The 23,159-nt window shown below is 38.6% G+C and overlaps 1 long non-coding RNA gene across 1 annotated transcript; it reads right to left on the bottom strand.

Moving 5' to 3' along the window:
- Positions 1-15,700: 15,700 nt before the first annotated feature.
- On the bottom strand, positions 15,701-19,480 carry LOC140782694 (uncharacterized). Its single transcript, XR_012107929.1, has 3 exons — positions 19,378-19,480; positions 15,923-16,008; positions 15,701-15,758 (listed from the first exon to the last, which is right to left on the bottom strand). It is a non-coding gene; the product is annotated as an uncharacterized lncRNA (long non-coding RNA).
- Between the last annotated feature and the right edge of the window lie 3,679 nt (positions 19,481-23,159).

The raw sequence follows: 23,159 nt of genomic DNA, 5'->3' as shown, positions 1-23,159 counted from the left end.
GATGATTTGAAAATTGAACTAATTGCTTCATAGAACGAATCATGTTCAGGGTATCGATGGATGTTTATTATACTGCTAGATGATAAACAGATAATGATGTATAGGGAAATGATTATGTTAACATTTGTTTAAGCGTTGGCTTACATGTTCGATTATTACTAGAGATTATTGAGCGAGCCTTTTAGAATGATGAGATTGATCTTAATGATTATAAAGACTTACATGCTTATATTTAAGTCTTAAGATAAAGATATTTGATTGGGATATAATGATTCCATGATCGGTTCCATTATAGTTTATCGAAATTTGAACTTTTAATGAATAGCAAAGTGAAGGTTGTGAGTTGATCTAAAGTAAAATGGAAGATATACTAGTAAGGTTGTAATTTATATTTTTAGATGTCTTCTAATCTACATGAAGCAGTTAGTGTCAGTTATTTTATTAGCAGATCATAATAGCATTACCAATTCGGGAGATTAATCTTAGTAGCTTTAGTTCATGTACAATAATTTTGTGGATTTGTCTAAGATGTGTTTATGCATTCTTAAAGATCAAGTATGATGGATTAGTAAATATTTGTGTGGCAATGGATTAATATTATGAACTGAATATTATATCTGTCAAGATATTGAAGAGATTATTGGATTACTTAGTAGAACTCAGTAGATAGTCTTTGGACCTGAATATCGATATCATTAAGTGATATTTTGGTGGATATACTAATAGTGATAGTAACTAAATAGATAATGATCAAACTGGAATTATGTAAATCGAGGAATGAATAGTTCGGATACATAAATGATTGATAGAAAGATTATTATAAAGTTTATCATGTATATTTCTTCAGATAGTTTGAATTTAATCTTTTAGATATTGTAGATTAAGAAGGAAGATAATGTGGAGAATTAGAAGGGTGTATAAATTCGTTTGATGTTGCATTAGGATTAACATTGATAGGTTGGATTTGATGCACTCCATGTTATTTTTAAGAATGTATTATGAATACACGTTGATATTGTAGTCTTATATGGATAGGTGTGATCTCTTATATTGATTTATCTAGTAAGTTGTATAATGATTTAAGCATATGAGCAGTGCATTTTAAATAAGTGACTTTGTGCTATCGCCTAAATTTTTTGAGAATTTTGGATGATGCTGAGTATGTTTAGATAAGTAACAGTATTTGTCTAGAAAGAGAAGCATGAATTAAGTATTTCGAATGTTCTGGAGATAACTTGTATTTATTGTTCTACTTGGTATTACTGATAGTATTGAGGGATAATCCATGGAGTATGTTTGAGATCGGAGTATACTTTCAGTGGATTGGAGATAATTTACTTAAATAGGTTGTATCATATTATCAGAAGTGATTATGGCTTTACGATGTTGTATTGTTGTAGTTAGCAGGAAAAGTAATAAATTTGGACAGCTTGAGGTATTTTGGAGTAGATTATGATTTAATTAATAGATGACAACACTTTTTATATTGTGGAATGAATATACGCTTTCCTGCATACCAGTGATATTATTGATATTTATAGATAAGGTATGATTACCTGACTGACTTAGATCTAGAAATTTTAATTTTGTAAGGGAGTTATTTGTGGTGGTATAAGTTATAGATTTGAAAAAAGTGAGATTGCACGGTTGTCGATTTGATTAGAAGATTGTGGAACTAGAAATGTGGATTATCTTACAATACCAGCAAGATATAAATTTTCGTAAAGGGGGAAGGAAAATATAACCAAATAAATATTTATAATGTTTGAATCGTACCTATAATGTAAATCTAGTTATGTACAAAATAAAGAAGTGATTTTAAACTAAATAAACATTTATATTCTACTTGAACTAATTCTAATTGGATAAACAACTAACTAATATTACCCCGTGGACCTTGCTAGCGATGAGTGTCACTCGTTTGATTGGCGGATGTAAGGAATACGTGGTTTGCGCCTTCTGATCAATGTGAGTAGTCTTAGCCCCTAGACGCTTTTCTTAAATTAGGTTATATTATATATTATGTACATATATGTTTTGGCCTCCAGCATGATTATATGACCTTATCTAGAGATAATTATAGTCAAGCATATTTTATTATGCATCTGATTAGGTTGATCTGGGATATGAGCACATTGGTTATAAATAGAGATAATGAGAGATGATTATATTGTTATAATGTTATGTCTAGTTGATCTACAGAATGAGTATGCATGTAATTGATTAGCCTGAGTATGCATGTGTTGACTACATAATCGGAGACTATATTACATTATTTTTCTCTTGATTACTGTTCCACCTAAATTTCTATTATGCATTAACTTGTTATCGTATTGGATATATGCATATGATCTATCATTTAGAAGGAAAGCATTAAATGTGATTGATAGGATAGTTGATAGAAAGCATGAGGATACCTAAATGAGCGCGAGGGTTAGGATGTGCTTGGTGGATGATTGATCGCTCAACATAGTCGCGATCCTGTTGGCCTTACGTCCGAGGTCATTAGCCTGTGTGCGCAGCAGACATTCGGACACATGCCGTTCGCCAGGGCATATGTGACGAGTTATCCTCACGAGGTTCCTATCAACTATGTGGGTGTCCGGTCTGGATGGATGCTGATATCCTTAGCGGATGGCAGGGTATGATTATATTTGAGATACTCCTTGCGGATGGCAGAGTATGCTCGGAGTCTTCAGGCATGATGTTGAGACTGGGTACCAGGTGTTGACTGTGCATAGTGGTCTAGTATGATGATATTATACCGAGATGTCAGTGATGATCGTGATGTTGAGAAATGCATATGATTTCATTATCGAGGATTATATATTTTATCAGTTATGACATAACATGTTATCTATTTTTCATTTATGTATTATTGAGGAACATTCATATACTCATTCATGTTGCTCATGACATGACATGACATGATGCTCTTTCTGATTCATATTATCCAATACATGATTTACTCTCTGTTTGACATCACTAATTCGGGGTAAGGTCTATTCACTGAGCCTTTTGCTCATGACTCTCTTTATTAATTTTATAATCCCCTCAGATATGTGGTACATGATAGCGTCTTGAGATATCTTGAGAAAATATTTTAGAGCGATGATGAGGTGACCTATTGATGCGAAACTATATAGATGATAGTTTACATAGGAATTGAGTTGTACCATTATTTGATATTTGTACTCTTTTGTATTAGACGATGAATTGTATAACATAGGTTGAATCATAGTGTACTCTTATATTAGTCATTTTAGTTGTATTTTGATGGTTTGTTGTGGCCTATGTGGGTCCTGCCAGATTATGTAGTGGTTTAATGTATATTATTGTGGATTAGGATATTCATATGTTAACATATTTATTTGGTTAATAGTATGATTTATCTAGTGATGGATTATGTGATCATGGATAGGTTAGCAGGTTTTATTTGATGATGTCATGATTATATGTGCACGGAGGATATCTTGTGCGTGACGGGCCCTGCCCGACTTGTCGCGTGCGCCTCGCGTGTCGTGTGGGCGTGTGGGCGTGCATGTGCCCGTGCCGAGCGGGGGCATTACAGTCCAAGTGCCTATGGGTAGTACCACGAGTGGAGTATTTAGGACACATTATTTCAGCGGATGGAGTAGCGGCAGATCTTCAAAAGGTTGTATGTATGACCGCTTAGCCTATTCCTACTACTACTATCAAATTGAGAGGATTTTTGGGGTTGACCGGATATTATCGACGCTTCATCACCGGACATGGCAAGATCGCTGCTCCTCTCACTTGTTTGTTGAAGAAGGACTCTTTTAGACGGATGAAACCACTTCAACCTTTGAAAAACTGAAAACAACAATGATGACGGCACCCGTTCTCACGCTACCGGACTTCACCAAAGAGTTCATTGTTGAATGTGATGTATCGTGTGTTGGCATAAGAGCTATACTTATGCAAGGAGGACATCCCATAGCCTTTCTTAGTAAGGCTTTGTTACAAAAATCTCAGCAATTATTGACCTATGAGAGAGAGATGTTGGCAATTCTACATGCGGTGACAAAGTTGAGGCCTTACTTGATCGGTAGACGATTAATTATCTGAACCAATCAAAGGAGCCTTCCATACTTTATAGGACAGCGCATACACACTCCGGCACAGCAGCGATGGGTCACAAAATTGCTGGAATATGATTATGAAATCCAATAGAGCGGCGGATGCACTATCGCGCCAACCCGATACACCGAGCTTGCAGCCTATTCATCTCCTACCTTTCCCTTCCTTGACGAGCTGAGGTATGCATGCACATCTGATCCAGATATTGTGAGATTGTTACAGGAGGTGATGGATGATCCGGAGCGCCATCGAGAGTTGGAAAATCAAGGCGGGTTGTTGCTGGACCGCGGATGCATTCGAGTGATCGCAAATGATGGATTGCGATAGAAATTGTTGGAGCACTTCCACCATACTCCAGAGGTTGGTCATGAGGGTGTCTTGAGGACTTATAGGAGGATATCTCAGAGTTGCACGTGGCCAGGATTGAGGAGGGATGTGAGGAGTTTTATCCGTGCTTGTGAAGTCTGTCAAAGGGCTAAGGCAACCACATTGAAACTAGCTAGATTACTATTGCCTTTACCTATACTAGACCGTGTTTGGAAAGACATTTCTATGGATTTCATAGAGGGTCTTCCGCTAGTACGTGGTTATTGTTATCTTTGTGGTGGTTGACAGATTGAGCAAGTATGCGCACATATCAGCATTGTCACATCCGTTTTCAGCTAAGTCAGTCGTTAAAATTTTTGTTAGAGATATTGCTCGGTTACATGGCATGCCATGCATGATTGTTTCGGATCGTGATCGTTTATTTATGAGTGACTTTTGGACTGAGTTTTTCAGATTGTAGGGACTCGATTGAACTTTAGTAAGGCCTACCATCCGTAGACGGACGGCCAAACCGAAGTGTTCAATCGAGACATTGAACAATACTTGAGGTGCTTTGTGGGTGAGAAGCCGAGACGATGGTTGGAGTTCTTACCATGGGCGGATTGGTCTTATAACACCGCTGACCATAGCATCATTGTTATGACTTCATTTGAGGTGGTGTATGGACACACGGCTCCGACGTTACGTGCTTATGATCCAGTGGCATTTGTAGATCGTACGAAGGTGGACTTAGCTTTGATGGACAAAGACGCCACATTGAGGAGGTTGCGTGCTCATCTTAAACTTGCTCAAAACTGCATGAAGCAAGTTTATGATCGTAGCCATAGGGAGTAGGAGTTCGACATTGGCAGTTGGGTGTTTGTGAGAGTGCAGCCGTATCGATAGGTGACCTTACATTCGATGCGTAACCAAAAGTTAGCACATCGTTACTTTGGTCTGTTTCAAGTGTTGGAGCGTATTGGTCCGGCTGCATATCATTTGGAGCTGCCGGAGGGGTCGAGAGTGCATCCTATTTTTCATGTTTTATTATTGAGAGAGCGTATTGGAGATCATGAGATTGTTAGATCGGTTCTACTAGAGCCATTGGAGGAGATAGAGATCGTAGAGCTAGTTCAAGTACTTGCTAGACGCCGACGACGACATGGTACCAGATTGGAGATTGAGATTCTAGTTAAGTGGCTTGGCAAGCCATCTGATAAGGCGACATGGGATTGCAGACTGATATCTTGGAGTGTTTCCCTAACTTTTCACCTTCAGGGCAAGATGGGGGAAGCGTGGTGGGTTGATATACTTAGTTAGGATATTTTCTTATTGCATTAGGTGTTTATGTTCATTAAAATAAGATTCCTGTAGGTTGCGTTCGAACGCAGGAGGTGTCACGTTCAAACACCCTTACGAACGCCTACATTAGGTTTGCAAATATAGAGAACGCATATTGTGCATTCAAATGCGGTCGGGCGAGTTCGAACGCCCGCGTTCGAACGCTTGCATCGCGTTCGCACATACAAAGAACATGTTTTGGTGCGTTCGAACGCGATCGACGGAAAAGTTCTAGAATTAGGATTTTATATTATTTTAGGACTTGCTGGCTAGCCTCTATATATATGTGGAAGGTAGCCAATTTCATTATGCAATTGTATTATTGATTTCTTGCCTCCTATCTTCTCTCTAGACTTCTCCCTCCTCCCTCTTCACCAACCTTCCACCTTTACCGTTGGCAAGGTTTCTCCTAACTTCTAATCTCCCTCGACTGTCGAGCCCCCCTTTTCTTTGGGATCTCAACCACTTCGTTCCCTTTGTCTATATCCCTTAATCACATCCACTATCCACCTTCATCTCCATACCCACCCATAACCCTAACATCCACTCCACCCGTCACCACCACGAGCACCCACGTTATTCAGTATTTATGTCCCTTCTACAGTTCGAATCTATGAAGGGAATAAATACAAAAGTTGTAGATCAGGAAGATACGGATCTAAGCCAATTGGTTTCGTAATTTTCTAGCTATCAGAGATTATTTGATGAATATTTTACCACGGTTGCATAGACTGATTCCTGTAATACATCCAGATCTTAAAAGAATGGTTGTGTAGCCTATCTTTGCTTCAAGAACTTGTCATAGCCTTATGAGATAGAGTTTTAATGGCTTAAGTTTCACGTCAATCAGATGTCTGTATGAAAAGATATAATTAAAACAGTAGAACAAGGTTAGAACATGGCAGAACAGTAAATATCTGATGTTGCGACAATCGTCGAAGGGTGGCGAACAGCCAATGGTGGTAGTGGGCAGCTCTATAGTAGGGGTGGCTACCGAAGGAAGGTGGTGGCTAGGGTTTGGGTGCTTGTAAGGGTTCTACGATTATAATCTATTCCTATGAAGATAAAGACGATCTAATGGCTACGATAAAATCGGTAAATGTTATAATAAGAAAATAACTAAACTCAATTAATTCTCAATACTTGTATGATTAACTATGAAGCCTAGCTCTTCTATATGTAAAGGTCGAGTACAATGAGTCCTATTCGGATTTGGCACTAAAAGACTTATATGACTCAAACTAGGATTTGTTTTAGATGCTTTCATGACTTAATTAAAATTGCCTTAGTAGCTTACATGATTTAACTAGACTTGCCTTAAGGGCTTACATAAGCATGAATCAATTAAAAAAATAAATAGGCTCAATCCATTGAGCCTAATGTTCTCATGATGCGATCCGATCTGATCCAGTTCATATCAAAGAAGAAGAAGAAGAAGAAGAAAAGGAAGAAGAAGACGAAGAAGAAGAGAGGAGAAAGAGAAAGGGAAGGGAACAGAAGCCGGGTTGGCGAAGAGGGCTCAATTGCTGCTGGCCAACTGATACGATTCGGACTTCATCGATATCGTCTCGAGTATGGATACACTTTAGGAGTTTCTTTTATTCTTATTCTAGTATTTATTTTAGGAGAAACAAAAAGAAAAAGTTTTCTGTATGTCGCATTTGAACGCAGGTGAGGTGCATTCAAATACGTTTGTGAACGCCTGCATCAGGTTCGCAAATACAGAGAACGCAAAAATGCGATCGACGAAGATCCACTGTTTTTAGGGTTAATGATTGTCAATTTTGAATTATTTGGTTAGCCTCTAAAGGTGTGGATGGCAACTAAAGAGTCATTATTGAATGAATTGAGTTTTGCCCTAGTCTTCATCTTCTTCTTCTCTCTCGTTCTCTCGTTCTCTCGTTCCTCGGTGCCACCGCTTCTAGCCTCTTGCGACTGGCTCACCCTAGTCCCTTAAGGGTGGTCCCACTCCTCCCCCTTCTTCCAATCTATCTATCACCTTGCCCTAACCCATTCCATCATCCGTAATCCTTCCATCTCCACTTACTCACCGGTGCCACCCTATTATCGTTGGTCTACCACTATCCATCAGCACCTAGGATCTCATGCTTTCATCCACGGATCCATAGATAGACTCCTTGATGTTTATCTACTTATCGGACGATATCTTGAGATCCTACTATCCGATTTCCCTAAAATGTCAAAGTTCCACATCGATCCGACGATTATAATTTATGGAATCCTTTTCCAAAGTTTCATGCCAGATCTTGTCCAAATCTGGAAACGGGATAGATCTAACCTTAGCCTAAGGGGAGATCATATCAGAGTGGTATCAGAGCCAACATTTCTCGGACATGCGCTTCCTATGATGACAAACGGAGCCATGGCTACACGGCGAAATGAGGAAGACGAGATTTCCCCAATAAAGAAGGGGGAAACGGATGTAGGAACTTCCACCCACGGTACCACCGGACCAAATCTAAATACGGAAGAGCCTAGCGTTCAAGCCATGATTGAGTCTCTTTTCGAGCAAATGACCATCAATACTCAGATGATGATGGAGATGATGCAGGAAATACGGGTGTGGGCAAAACCTTCTTCAACAAGCATAGCAATCACAAGGCAACATGGGGAGCCCTCCGCAGCATACCCAACATTCTCCACGGCCTCCCCGTTCCCCACAAAAATAGGGGAGAGTTCGACTATCTAGCAAGTTCGAGCTTCTACACCCCGACCCATGGTCAGCCGCAACGAACTTCCACCAGCTACAATGGGATCCTCAACCATTATAGCAGTCCTCGGAACCTCCACATCTTCCCATGCACTAGAGACCTCACTGACAAACTGCGAAAGGTTGGCCGCACCCTTCCCGATCACTGTAGAAATGACGAAGAGTCCAGCTTCAAAGTAGCAGTTTCCTCTGGCGAGCAAGACAGTTGAAGAGGTTCTTTCAATGCCAGAATAGAGTTCTTCAATGAGTCGACAACCGTGTGAACCACTATTGAATGGAGGAAGACCACGCATGGTCGCTGGATATCCCTCATCAAGAATCCTCATCAGTGGTGAGGGAGATGATCTGGAACTGCAAGTTCCGACACTTGGGCCACGTTACACCACCTCCCTTTGCAACCACGGCGAGTCAGCAACTAGGAAGAAATCGCGTATGGCCTCCAGCAACCTTCCACCATTCTCGTCAGTCAATCGACGGTCGACCACGACAGCGTCATCACGGGCGATGACGTTGCAGCTCCTCGCCAAGCTATAACTCGAAGGAGAAGGTCGCAATCTTCCACCCACGACAGCACCGGCTGCTGACAGCCCCGTAAAGACCTCGTGGGCTGCTGCATTTCACACCAAGACGGTCGAAAGCTTCCTGCCATGGCTGCGACTAAATGAAGAAGAAGGGAGATGAATGTTTTATTTTTGTCAACCTCAGCCTTCCACAATAGTCAACTATCGCCACACCAAGAGGGACCTCATAGGCAATTATTTTTATATTCCAGACAGTTAAAGGCTCCTTGCGGTGGCTACAATGGGACAGAGAAGGAGATGAAGATTTCAATTTTTGGGCCAACTTCGGCCTTGCATCGCCGCCGACTACCACCACACTATCGGGAACCCTGCCAAAGCAACTACTAGAGGTGGTCACTACTCAGCCATGGCTGTCACGTGCCAAGGCAACTCCTATGGTAACGGCTGATAGAGAGGGAATTATAGGAGAAATATTAGGGATTTCAATTTTTTTTGAAAACCCTAAGTGGTTAGAATTTCAAGATGGCTACATGGTTGGGCTTGACCAGGTTGAATTGCTAGACATGAGCTGGGTTGGACCTAAGAGACAAAGGGGTCAAGTCAAGTGTGAGTTATCTTAGGACTTGGGAACTCAATTAAGTCAAATAAGGGGCCTGATCAAAAACCCTCTACTTGACTTAAGTCGAGTTTGCTTATACCAGGACACATTTGACTTAGATCCTAATCCATAGAGTGGGCAAAACGATTATGAGCATAACTAATAGTCAGTTCGACTAGTTGAACCTAACTCGAGTCATTAGGTGGACCTAATCAGGATCCACCAACTACATCTAACTCGACCTCCCAAGCGCAATTGGATGCACCAGATTTCTATAGCTGAACTGACATTGAGTCAATTGGTTCGACCACCCGAGACCAAGTTGACTCAATGTAGACGGACCCGAATCCCACATTGGGCCAATAAGAGTACAAGTATCCAAGCTCGACTGAGGATGACCCACCAAACATAGCAAGTTTGACTCGAGTCACCTTGAGGACAAGGTTGTAGAAGCGTGGTGGATTGATACGATTCGGACTTCACCAATATCGTTTCTAGCATGGATACACTTTAGGGGTGTCTTTTATTTTTATTTTAGTGTTTATTTCAGGAGAAAAAAAAGAAAAAGTTTTCTGTATGTCACGTTCGAACGCGGGTGGGGTGCATTCGGACACGTTTGTGAATGCTTACATCAGGTTTGCAAATACGAGAAACGCAAAATGTGCGTCGAACGTGATCGACGAAGATCCACTGTTTCTAGAGTTAATAATTGTCATTTTGAATTATTTGGTTAGCCTGTAAAAGTGTGGATGACAACTAAGGAGTCATTATTGAATGAATTGAGTTTTGCCCTAGTCTTCATCTTCTTCTTCTCTCTCGTTCTCTTGTTCCCTAGCGCCACCACTTCTAGCCTCCCTCTACCGGCCACTCACCCTAGTCCCTTAAGGGCAGCCCCACCCCTCCCCCTTCTTTCAATCTATCTATCATCTTGCCCTAACCCCTTCCATCATCCATAATCCTTCCATATCCACTTACTCACCGATGCCACCCCATTATCGTTAGTCTACCACCATCCATCAACACCTAGGATCTCGTGCCTCCATCCACAGATCCATAGATGGACTCCCTGACATTCGTTTACTTCTAAGACGATATCTCGAGATCCCACTATTTGATTTTCCTAAAATTAGATTTATCGGAAAGCTCTCTTCCAAGGCTACAATCTATAAAAGTTTCACATCGATTGCTATAATTTCCAGACTCCTTTTCCAATTTCATGCCAGATCTTGTCCAGATCCAGAAAATGGGATAGATCTAACCTTAGCCCAAGGGGAGATCGTATCACCAACCAGCGGCCAACCTCTCGCCAACAGCTCGGGTCTGACAAATGAGAGAGAGACAGGAAGAAAGAGAGAGAAAGAAAAGAGAGAAGTGAGGAGGAGAGGGCTGCAAACCAAAGAGAGAAAGAAAAGAAAGAAGAGAATAGGAGGGAGCTCACCTTGGTGGCGGTGGTGGCAGGTTGGCGTCAGCAAGAGCAAGAGAGATGGAGATTAAGAGAGAGAAAGGAAGAGGCGATGGCGGGGTCCATCATAGCTAGCTAGCCCAAACAAGTTGGCTGGGTCGACAACCTAGTCCATGTGGCACCCTTAAAGCCTGGCACATATACTTTGCAAATATCTCTCCTACTAGGCTTGGCAAACGAGTCTATAAAACTAAAAGAGACTCTAAAGTAATAAAGGAGACATAACGTACTTATAGTAAAAAGATTCACTAAATTGAAGGCATTGATTGCAATGAAATTATTTCTCCAGTCTCTTAGAAGGACCTACTCAGAATAATCACGACATTAGTAACTCATTTTGACTTAGAGTTACATTAGATGGATGTGAAGATAACTTTTCTAAACGGTGATCTTGATAACAAGTTTATATTGATCAACATAAAGGGCTCTCACATAAAAACAGAATATCTATTATACAAACTGAAGAAATCAATATATGGACTTAGATAGGCCTCTCAATAGTGGTATCTCAAATTCGATGAAGTAATCACAACCTTTGATTTTACGGAAAATGTTGTTGATCAATTTATATATTTAAAGGTCAATGGGAGCCGATTCATAATTTTAGTTCTATATGTTGAGGACATCCTGCTTGCTATTAATGATTTAGGGCTTTTATATGATATCAAGTCTTTTCTTGATAATAACTTTTAGATGACAGATATGAGTTAAACCTCCTATATTTTAGGCATAGAGATTCATAAAGATAGGTCTAAGTATATGCTTGGACTATCTCAGCGGGCCTACGTCTTTGTAGTTCTTGAAAAATTTGGTATGAGTACATGTAAATCTGGTATAGCTCTTATCCAAAAAGGTGACAACAATGAATGATAGTGCGTAAGGAATATGATTGAGCTAGCAAAAATAAAGAACATTCCATATGCTTCTACTGTTGGTAGCCTAATATACACTCAAACTTATACTCGTCCAGATATTCCCTATGTAGTAGTACTTGGTAGACATTAAAGCAACCCAGACATAACATATTAGAAGGCAATCAAAAAGATTATGAAGTATCGTAAGAGGGACTAGAGACTATATGCTGACATACATAATCAGATAATATTGAAGTTATTGGGCGCACATTCAGATTTTGTTAGATGCCTAGATGATTGCAAATCAACGTCGGGATATATATATTTATGTTTGCTCAGGGTGTAGTTTTCTATAAAAGCATAAAATAGAAATCAATCGTCTCATCCATGATGCACGTAGAGCATATCGCTTGCCATGAAGCCATATCTCATGCCTTGTCATTGAGAAATTTTATCGTAGAACTTAGTTGATTCCATTTCCAAACTATTGAAGATGTATTGTGATAATACAACAACTATCTTCTTTGCTAATAACAAAATGATATACAATGGTTTAGGCATATCAAAATCAAGTATTATGTTGTTAAACAGAAGATAAATAAATATTATGTGTCAATTGTTCACATCGACACCGCGATAATGCTTGTAGATCCTATGACCGAGGGGCTAGCACCTAGGTTATAAGGAACATGTCATGAACATGGTCTGATTTTAGTATAAGATAATTGATGTGATATTTGGTTATTAACATTATAATTCAATTTTATTGCTAAATATATCATCACTCATTCTTTTTTTTCTCAACATTTTTTGTTGGTTAAAGTGTCCTCGACAATAAAGTAAAGTCTAGAATGAAGGCATTATGGTTTATAGCATTTTAATGGACATAGAGGTAACATTTATTTATGAGCATCATGTATCTCATACAAATACATCACATAAGATACTTAGCTTAGACAGGTCAATAATAACTAATTATGGAAAAAAAAATATGCGAAGGAACTACATTAGAATTGCCATAATTATTATCATTGTTTTCGCTAAGTTTAGTTAAGAAAACTGACTCATAATTTTCTAAAATTGTGCACATCTTCTATTTCCAAAAAAGTAAATCAGGTTTAATGAATAAATTTTTTCTTTATGTATGTATACAGAATTTATATCAATATTTTAAAATTTTACACGTGTGATTATTGGCCAAGTGGGTGGATGTGGATAGTTTTCACATGGGTCCCACCTCAAGTTGGGATTTGAAAAACACACCTATAATATTTAATTATAACATAACCACTAACTAATTCACTTATCTCTTTTGTGGCTACTATCCCACTTGAGCTTGATCAAATGGCCCACTATCCCACTTATCTCTGTATTTGATTAGGGCCACTTATCTCTTTAGTGGCCCACTATCTCACTTAAACTTGATCAATTTGAGTTGATTATAATTTTCTAATCTATTGGAGATTATATTTGGTTAAAAGATTTTATATGGCCCCTCCCTCACCTATAAATAAAGAACCCATATCCCATCAATTGCAATCACATCCGAAGAGGTATGTGAGAGGGAGGAAGTTCAGTAATCCCTAGGCATAGAGATTCAAGACGTGGAAATATCACTTTTGCCCGGACGGGTTGCTGTAGCCTAGAATAGGGAAATTGGACTAGTTGTGGGCAAGTTGTCTAATGAGGTCGGCATGAACAAAGCGCTCTACATTGATAACGCATGAGAGTCCCTAGCTTTCTAATAGTGATTGTCTCATTACTGACGAGCGCCCCACCACGTTAGCTTTAATAGTGATTGTCTCACCGCTATCAAAGCAATTAACCACAACCTGAACAATGTCAGCTAGGCGACCTTATCTATAGTTCAAGAATGCACTAGGTTGTTGAAACCATTGCCCACTACTAGGGTCGACTATACAAGTAGGTGTAATAATTACATAACTCATGCCTGGGCTAAGTTGAGTTTTTGACAAAAACTAGACCCATTTTATATTTTTTTATCTGCTACTTCAACTTATTACCAAATAAAATATAATTCACTGTAGCCTTAACAAAAAAATGCTAAATTAATCAGCATTTTTAAAATTACTGATCAGTTCAGTAATTTTATTGTTAAACATTTTTTTGCTTTAAGTATTAAATGACTAAGTTAAAGAGATTTATACACAAAACATTGATCAATTTGGCATTTTAAAACCAAACAAAAATGCTAAACTTATCAGCATTTTTGCCTAAAGAAAAATATGCTAATCAAGTTAAGTGTTCTTATTAAGGTTAAGGCTAGAATAAATTAGACCCCATTTGATAATAAGTTTAAGAGCAATTCAATTGTAAATGTGGAGGATGCCTAACCTTCCAATGTACATAAAATGAAAAGGAAGAACCAAAGGACCACTGGGGAATCATCCACTAGCTAAAGCTCAATCTCATCATAGGAATGAGCGGTATTGATGTTTCTCAAAATCTGAAGAGCAAGCGAAATTTAGCACCATTTGATACCGGTAGGATTGATCAACAATCTTGAGGACTATGAGCAAGGGAAAACTCCTAAACAAAGAAAGTACAACTTGTTTAACTTTGATAGATTCTTACATGAACAACTCACATCTATTAATAGATAGATATAAAGACACTCTTCATAAATTAAAAAAATTTCTATTCTAGAACACTAAAAAACCAAGAATCATATTTTAATTATTATAACTCCTAAATTAAAGGTAGTTCCCAAAACCTGGAAAGCCAAATAAATACCAATCCCTACAAATGCCCAGAACTTTGGAACCCTAACACCAGTTGACCTGATCTTGGACATGTCATAAAGAGGATAAAATAATCTACAACTTTGATATCTTGCAGTTTTTCCAAAATCTGTTATTTCACAACCAGAGTTTTCAAAGGAATATATGGAAGCAGGAAGAAGCAGCTTATTTGCTACATCTTTTGTCAGCGAACCACAGAATTAATAGGAGAGGACAAGGGAATCGTGCAAGCAATTCAAGCTTGAGCCGAGATTGATTCTAAAGTTGATTTGAACTCATCTTAGTCATTGCTATCCGGCGGCTAGCTAAAGCACATCGACCCAAAATTAGAACTACATTAGCCTAGATTAATCATTGATCCTTTGAAAATTTGTTCCAATCTTTTGTAGCTCAAATCAAGCTTGGCTAGATTACTCACCAAACTCTACTGTATCAGTTTAACAGACATAACTTTTATCGATACACATAGAAGAGCACAAACACACTTTTTAAAAGTGCAACTGAATAAAAACACAATAGACCGCCAATCTCCGAGAAAGCACTCTGGCTGTATAGGCATAAAAAGTGGCCAGCAGCAAACAAGTCTGGCATCATTCGAGTTCAGAATGAGTAGGCCATCACTGGAGTGATACAAGGGCCGCAGTCACGGGCTTCAAGTTCTGAAAGTGCTTACTTGGTCGATGTACTGCAAAAGAACAGAAAACGCATAATATAAAACCAAGGTCATGGCCTTGGGAGTTCCACTAGAGAGTCTGCTTGAATAAAGCAACATAAGTCTTTTCAATGCAAGCTCTTAATTCAAAAGAATTAAAAAGTGAAAGAAACTCAAAAGATAAGAATCTCCTCATACCGCTTTCGTTATCATCCTTATCTCGTTTGACGTATATTTACTATAAGAGCAACCGCATGCCGTAGGTCAGTTCAAATTCTCAAAATACGCACCAATTTGTATACCCGCCAATGTCGAATTATTGGAAAAGAACAATAAAGAAGCAAGTGTAGTAAAATCTGCCATTCTATCTCCTACCTGAGCACTTCTACGAGGCAATGCTAACTCGAGGGAATTCCGATAACCATCAGCCCTGTAATGCATAGTACCCATGTCGGGCTACGGTGGCTCTATAATGCGGAAAGTGCCAAAAATAGATATAACTATATACATAACCACTTCTACGAGACTATGACCTACTCAAATGAACATCATACAGATAATATAAAATGTTATAAATAGTATGTCAAGGAAAACCTTTTGGCGCTTGTCCTCAAAATACACTGACCACTCTTAATCTCACCACGTCCACCATATCTGATGTCATCACTGTTGAGTATTATCTGTGCAGATGTATAAAAAAGCCATCAGCGAACCAAAGAATGAAAAACACAAACTTATAAAGGGAAGTTGTTGTAGTTTTAACTTTTAAAGTTCTAAAGGGACTTTCGAACTAAAAAGTTTACTCGTGCAGACATAGGAAGGCAGCCCACTCAGTGACACTTTGACTAAGTGACACATCATAAGGGAGAGACTTTGATGTTACAGGTATTTGTCTTTTTTCTATTATGAGTATTTTACCCTATTTGTCTTTTTAGGGTTTTCCTATATAATGGCTTGCTATATTGTAATATAGAATTAACGAATATTTTGATATTTTGAAATCATCTATTTTCTTTTTCGGTAGTGGATTATAACACCTACTTGGTGTATTCCGTGGGTTGACACCTGTATTCTTCTTCAATATCATTGTACTATATCAATTTTAGTATTACTGCCGAAGATCCTAGTATATGTACGGTCCAATTATAGGGTTTTATACCGCCTTGCACTTATTCTTTGCTCAATCACTTGTGCCATGAAAGTCGGATCATAACAAACTACGCTGCACATCGAGTAACGATGAGTTCTAAGTCACACGAGGAGATTAACATTGCCAATGAACAAGAAAAACCCGTCATTATCACGGAACTACAAAGCAAGATCCCATAATCGCCAAAAGTAAAGTGTTCACACATCATCCAATATTTCATCACCATAATGACAGATCAATCTTCCTTTCTGCCATAGGTAGGTAAAAAGGGGACCTATCATCAAATTTTCAAAATTCAAATTATGGTGACCTATCCTTTCCTTAAGATCTCAACAAATTTATTTTTTCCCCTAATCCTAACATCAAATCCTAATAATCCAAAACTACCCAAGCCTAATCTAAAATTCTTTTCAAAGCACCCAACCCATTAGCCCATTAAACTCCCTCATGTGATCCAGCACAACAAATTGGATCAGGCAAGCCAGCTAATGCAAACCCCGAATCCAAATTAACTCAACCAATCCAATTTCTTAGCCTTTAATCCCTGTTCTTCTAGCTCAATCTTTCCCTTACCTTTCTCAAACCCTAGCCGATTGTCCCCACCACAAGATCTGCCGACCCTCTCCACCAGAGTCGGCAGTTCTTTGTTAGGTCCAGCCTCATTTTCACTACCACTCTCGATATCTTTGTCGCCCTACATTGACATCGCCTTCTCATCCACTACCACCATCACAGCCTTCTCAGCCACAGAAGATCGCCTTGATATCCCCGCGGTTGTCTGCGTCACTTACAAAAGCACAATTATCTCCAACATCACTATCGCATCATTTCTCCACCAGCTTACTCTGTTGCCATTTCATCTTTGTCGTTACCACTTTCTTCTCCAACACACCTCTACTTCGTCGACCATCCCTCGTCAACTACATCACCACCGATCATTACTGCTCCTATCGTTGCCTCATTGCCCCTCATCTTCTCCATAGCATTGTCATTGCGTTGCTGATCTCCAACTCTGGCTCTGACAATTGCTCAAACCCTCAAAATCTTGCTATGGATCAGATACCAATATCTGTGTGTTATGAACCGAATAAAGCTCCGTCCATAACTAGGGTCTAAGCGTCAATTAAAGTGGGACCAACGGGTTGATGAGGGTGGAAGGTGGTAAGCATAGTGGAGAGAGAAAAAAGGGCAGTAGTAGTGGTGACAAGGGTGGATTAGATTATGACTACTCCTATGTTACTCTTACTACTCATACTCCTATAGTAGTCTAATGCTAAAAGATAATCTCAATGCTTCCATGAATAAACAAATAAACCAACCCCTCCTATTAATAAGGGTCGGGTACAACAAATCCTACTAGAATTAGGACTAGCCTTGAATGCTCACACAACTCTAACTAGGATTACCCCTAAAGACTTACATGACTCGAACTAGAATTAGTCCTAAGGGCTTAAAGATAAACATGAATTAATAGCCCATTCAACCTAGTCAGGCACACTGCCCCCCTAACATGGCCTTTGGCCCGTGACGCCTGATTCTGGCTCCATTTTGCTCGAACAACATCATCTCGCCTCCTTGGCCTTCACGAGACTAAGCCTTGGATGCCACTACCCCTGTTCCTCCACAGTGGCAACTATCGTGGCAACTTCATTTTAGCTTCAATCATCAAGTTGTCGTTTCTTATCTAACTTTGATGGGTTTGACCTAAAATGAGACGGTCAAACTCCTGATCTAAGTCTTCTTAATATTCCATCTAAGTATCCTATGTTCATGTTGTGCTTCTCTAACAGTTCAAGTCCCTCATACGTGTCGTACAACCCATCATTCTATATCTGTCACTCCAGCCTCTTTAGCAATGCCTATGAGGTCAAAGAGAACCTCCCTCCTTATCAAATAATGGGTCCTCCTGATTCTCGACAGTCTTCATCCGCTCTATTATAAGATTCTCCTCATACGCAGAAAGACCAGTATTCAAATCTCCCTCATCTCTCTCCCGATCCTTAGTTGCATGTCACAAACATAGCCTCATATTGTAGTGGACATATACCCATTTCTCCAATTGTGACTGCCAAGTAGTATGTCCTTCCTTAGTAATTTTAGATTAATTTTGGAATTTGGAAAAAATTTAAAGGAAACAAGGTTTTCTTGTTTATTATTACATTTCAAAGTGAGTCTAGCACCAAAATCCTAAAATATGTAGAAAGATCCTTACGAATAATTTATCTAAGAAAATTGAGCTAGTTATATCATTTTTACACTGCAAATTAATTTTTTAAATGTTGGAAAAGAGAAAAAAACCTAAAGAGAATGAAAGAAAAATAGGACTTGAAGATGAAATGTTATCGTAGGTCGAAAACATCTATGAACTAGTGATTTGTCACAGGCCACTTATCTTCTTCCAAAATAAACCCATTTCGAGGTTGTTAAGGCCCTCCAATTTCCTAGTCAACTATATCTTTATCATATATGGAATGTCTTGATTGGCTAGAAGCTCCTACTATAGAAAGAATTGAGCAAAGTGACAAGAGATAAAGTTGATGTGGGATTCAAATTCTATATTTTCTTCTTTAACTAGGAGCATCCTTCCTATTCAAGGAGCTCCCACTATTATAGATGATTTGCACTCACGGCTTGGTATGGATCTCTTTTAGTGAAAGGGAATGAATATTACTATGCTATTCTATTTTTCTTCTTTGTATTCTCATAATTTTCTTTATGGTGTAGCATCCAATTGTTGAGTTGGTGAAATATGTTCCCTCTCTCCATAGCCACATTTGGATGTATAAGAAAAGAAAAATTGTTGTTACATGCTGTGATATAAAGGACTCATGACAATTAAGTCCATAGAAATGCATGTCAAAAGAAAAACAATAAAATTAAGAAAAAATGAGTTACCCACTTGATATTCCCCAGCTTCATCTACACCAACACGATACATCTCATAAGATTTTTCAGGATGGAAATTGAATATGAAGAGAAAAGCTCCTCTAATGTAAGATATGACCTGGCCACGATTACATTAGTACAATTATCAGGATGTATACAATTCAGAAAAGGTGTAAAAATGAAGCAGCATTTTTCTTGCTTTAAATGATTTTAAAACCTAATAAGTTGCTTTAGCTTTATGTAAATAGTCTTGTAGAAGGTAGCACTAAACCTCCTATGAAAATTATGTTAGAAGACATCAAGTTAACAGACTGGACACATACATTCACTCCAATTGTTTTACTATGCAATTCTTCCATCATATAAATCTACAAAAAATTGTCCCATTTGTAGCATCAGTAAATATGATTCTACATCATACCATATAATAGTCTACAATGATATTGTCATATGGATAGTGCTTAAATATTATTTCAAGAGTACTATTAAGAATTCCACTCCAACCATAATGTTCATAATTGTTGCCCCATTTGTGGCATTCAATTAGTCATTCAAAAATATGATAGAAACATGATTTCATTGTATCAATGGACCAAATAATTTCAGGCTTGTAACTATTTTGTGCTAAATTGGCTTACTAGCCATTATAAATGTATACAAGTATACAACAATTTGATTATTGTTTTCTTAAAATTACCAACTGAGCTAATTTTTTTAAAATTGCGAGTCACATAGTTTGACATAGTTATGGTTTAAAATTATAACTGCACTAACAATTTATGGTTGAGTGGTGATATGTTAATATGTTATATGATGGTCAACATAAAGTGTTGTCTCAGAAGGCTGTATCTTAAACCAGTATATATATCGATAGGAAAAATGAACTTGTTTACCTTAATCAGAACATCCTCTATAATGCCTTGAGGATATTTGACAAAATGATCTGCCAAAGACAATCTAATTTGTGCTGGCTTCAACTCTCCAAGACCTAATTGCTTGTAAACTGAATACAGCAAAAGATTAACACTTGCACCTAAATCCGAAAGGGCTTTATCAATGACATGATTGCCAATGACACACGAAATAGTAGAACAACCTAGATCTTTAAACTTAGGTGGAATGTTGTTTTAGATGATTGAGCTTACTTGCTCAGCTAGGAATGTCTTCGTTTGCACTTTTGATTTTCTTCTGAGTGCAAAGATCCTTCAAAAATTTAGCATAAGCAGGAACTTGCTTGATGGCATCGAGTAATGGAATGTTAATTTCAACTTGCTTAAACAATTCTATCATCTCACTAAAGTTTGTTCCTACTTTAGCTTGAGTTAGTCTTTGGGGGAAATGGTGCTTTGGGAATAAAAGTCTGCTCAGATGAATTTCTAGACTTGGGTAGAGACTGAATTAGGTTGCTAGAGCTGAAGGTTATAGTTCCAGATGAACTATCATGATTATTTTGGGGGACATAGATGTCCTCATCCTCTGAGATAGATTTTTCATGATTTGGCACTTCAACCTTATTGTTGACTAGTCTTCCAGACCTAAGGGTAATGACTGATTGAACTTGTTCATTGTGCACACCTGAAGTGGATGGTTGGCTAACCTCATATTGGCCCTTTGGGTTAGGAATGTGTTGACTAAGAAATATTCCTTATTCTCTCGCACTAACCTTAGATGCTAACTGACCCACCTGATGTTGAAGGTAAGAAATAGCTTGAAATTTTTTTATATTGGTAGCTTCTATTCCTTGCAAATTAGCACTAGTTCTAGTGATAAATTTTTCTAACATCGCTTATAAGTTGGATAGTTGTTGCTGAGGTACTATAACCGATTGATTAGGAGGAGGGGCATAAGAGACAGGTTGAGTAGGAGGACGAAATTGGTTAAATCCTGAAGGTCCTCCTTGGTTTATTTGAGGCTGCTGTGAGGTGATTTCGCCAATTTGGATTGTATGTTCCAGAGTAAGGACTATTGAATGATTTTCTAAATTGATTTAGGGCATTCACTTGTTCATTGAACCCATCTTGGTACCCTAAGGAAGGGCAAACCATTGCAGTGTGCATGGGACTAGCACAAACACTACAAACTTTAGATTGCTCCTGATTTATAAGTTTCATAGTTTGACTTAACACAAGGGCATCAACTTTCCTAGACAAACTATCTAGTCATGGATTCATACTCACATCAGGTTGAACTTCATATATTCCTCTCTTAGACTGTGACGTCCCTTGACTTTCAGTACTAAAATCCCATTGTTGGGAATTTTCAGCTATTCTTTCAAAAAGAGCCTAAGCTTCAGGTGTGCTCTTAGCTATGAATGACCCACCGCTCATGGACTCAACAAGATTACGATTTGTGTCAGTTAGATCATTGTACAAATACTGGACCAACCATCATTTTTCAAAATTGTGATGATGGAACTTAATTTGAAGATCCTTAAACCTTTCCCATGACTCATGAAATTTCTCTTCCTCTTTTTGCTTGAAAGTGGAGATGGCCAATCTATATTGGTTCGTTCTAGGCATAGGGTAAAATTTGGACACAAGTTTATAGTTCAGATCTCTCCAAGTGGTGATCGAGTTAGGCTCTAAGTGATTCAACCAAGCTCTTGCTTGGTCTTTCAATTAAAAAAGAAAGAGCCTTAGCCTAACAGATTCATCAAAAAAGTTATGAAATTTGAATGTTGAACAAATATCCAAGAATTCATCAACATGAGAGTATGGATTCTCAATTTCCTTAGCATAAAAGATAGGAAGCAATTGAAGGATGATAGGTTTTAATTCAAAATGAGTTGCATTAGTGTTAGGTAACACAATGCATTTTGAAGGTTGGGTTCCACCATGTAACAACCCAACCTTAAAAAAAATCAAATTAAATTATTGCGTGGCACGACGTGGCTGGTCACGCTGTGGCTGACCTCGTGCCATGCAGTGGTGGGAGGGGAGGGCGCCACGCACCCCAGCCACCTGCCCGGCCAACCTAGCCGGGCCAGCTGGCGTGGTAGGCCCCGTCGCCGCCGTTGCGGCTTCCCTCCCCACCGCCTTTATCTCTTTTATCTCTATCCTCTCTCTCTCTCTTTCGGTCTCTCTCTCTCTCTCAAACTTTCTCTCTCTTTTCCCTCGTGCCACCACCGACCTGCCGCCACCGGGGTAAGCCTCTCTCTCTCTCTATCTATCTAGCTCTCTTTCTCTTGCCCTTGGGCTCGGGCTCGCCGAAGTCGAGCCGCCAGTGAGAGGCTGGCCACTGGATGGCCACCAACGGCCAGTGCCGTCCCTACCGGCCTGGGTTTGGAACCCCTTCCCTTACCTTCTCTCTTTCCTCTTCCTCTTCTCTTCTTCTTCTTCTTTCTTCTTTCTTCTTATTTCTTCTTTCTTCTTCCTTTCTCCTTACTTCTCCCTCAGCTCTCCTCCTCCTCCTCTTTCTACACAGTGCTGGGCTCGGTCCAGCACTATAGGAGAGCATTGGTGGCATTATTTATTTATTTATTTATTTGTTTTATTTTAATTTTGTTTATTTATTTAGTCCGGTATTGTTTTCTTAATTAATGTAGATAACTTATTTAGACATTAATTATTTTAATAATAATGTATATTCTTCAACATAATGATTATTGATTAGAATTAGTATAATTAATGATTAACTAGGTTATAAACTATTATGCATAAATATAGGTAATACTTATATTATTTAATTAGGTATTTATATTTCTATTAGATTAATAGATAGTGTTGTTAATTATAATTATTAGATTTATGTACTGATATACATGAAATATTCATTTTAAGTAATCTTAACAATTTA

The sequence above is a fragment of the Typha latifolia genome, chromosome 2 (assembly GCF_019914945.1).
Source record: "Typha latifolia isolate L0001 chromosome 2, TyphaL0001v2, whole genome shotgun sequence".
In the NCBI taxonomy this organism is placed as follows: Eukaryota; Viridiplantae; Streptophyta; class Magnoliopsida; order Poales; family Typhaceae; genus Typha; species Typha latifolia.
The sequence above is the reverse complement of the archived record's forward strand: the minus strand, read 5'-3'. Positions and strand labels throughout refer to the sequence as shown.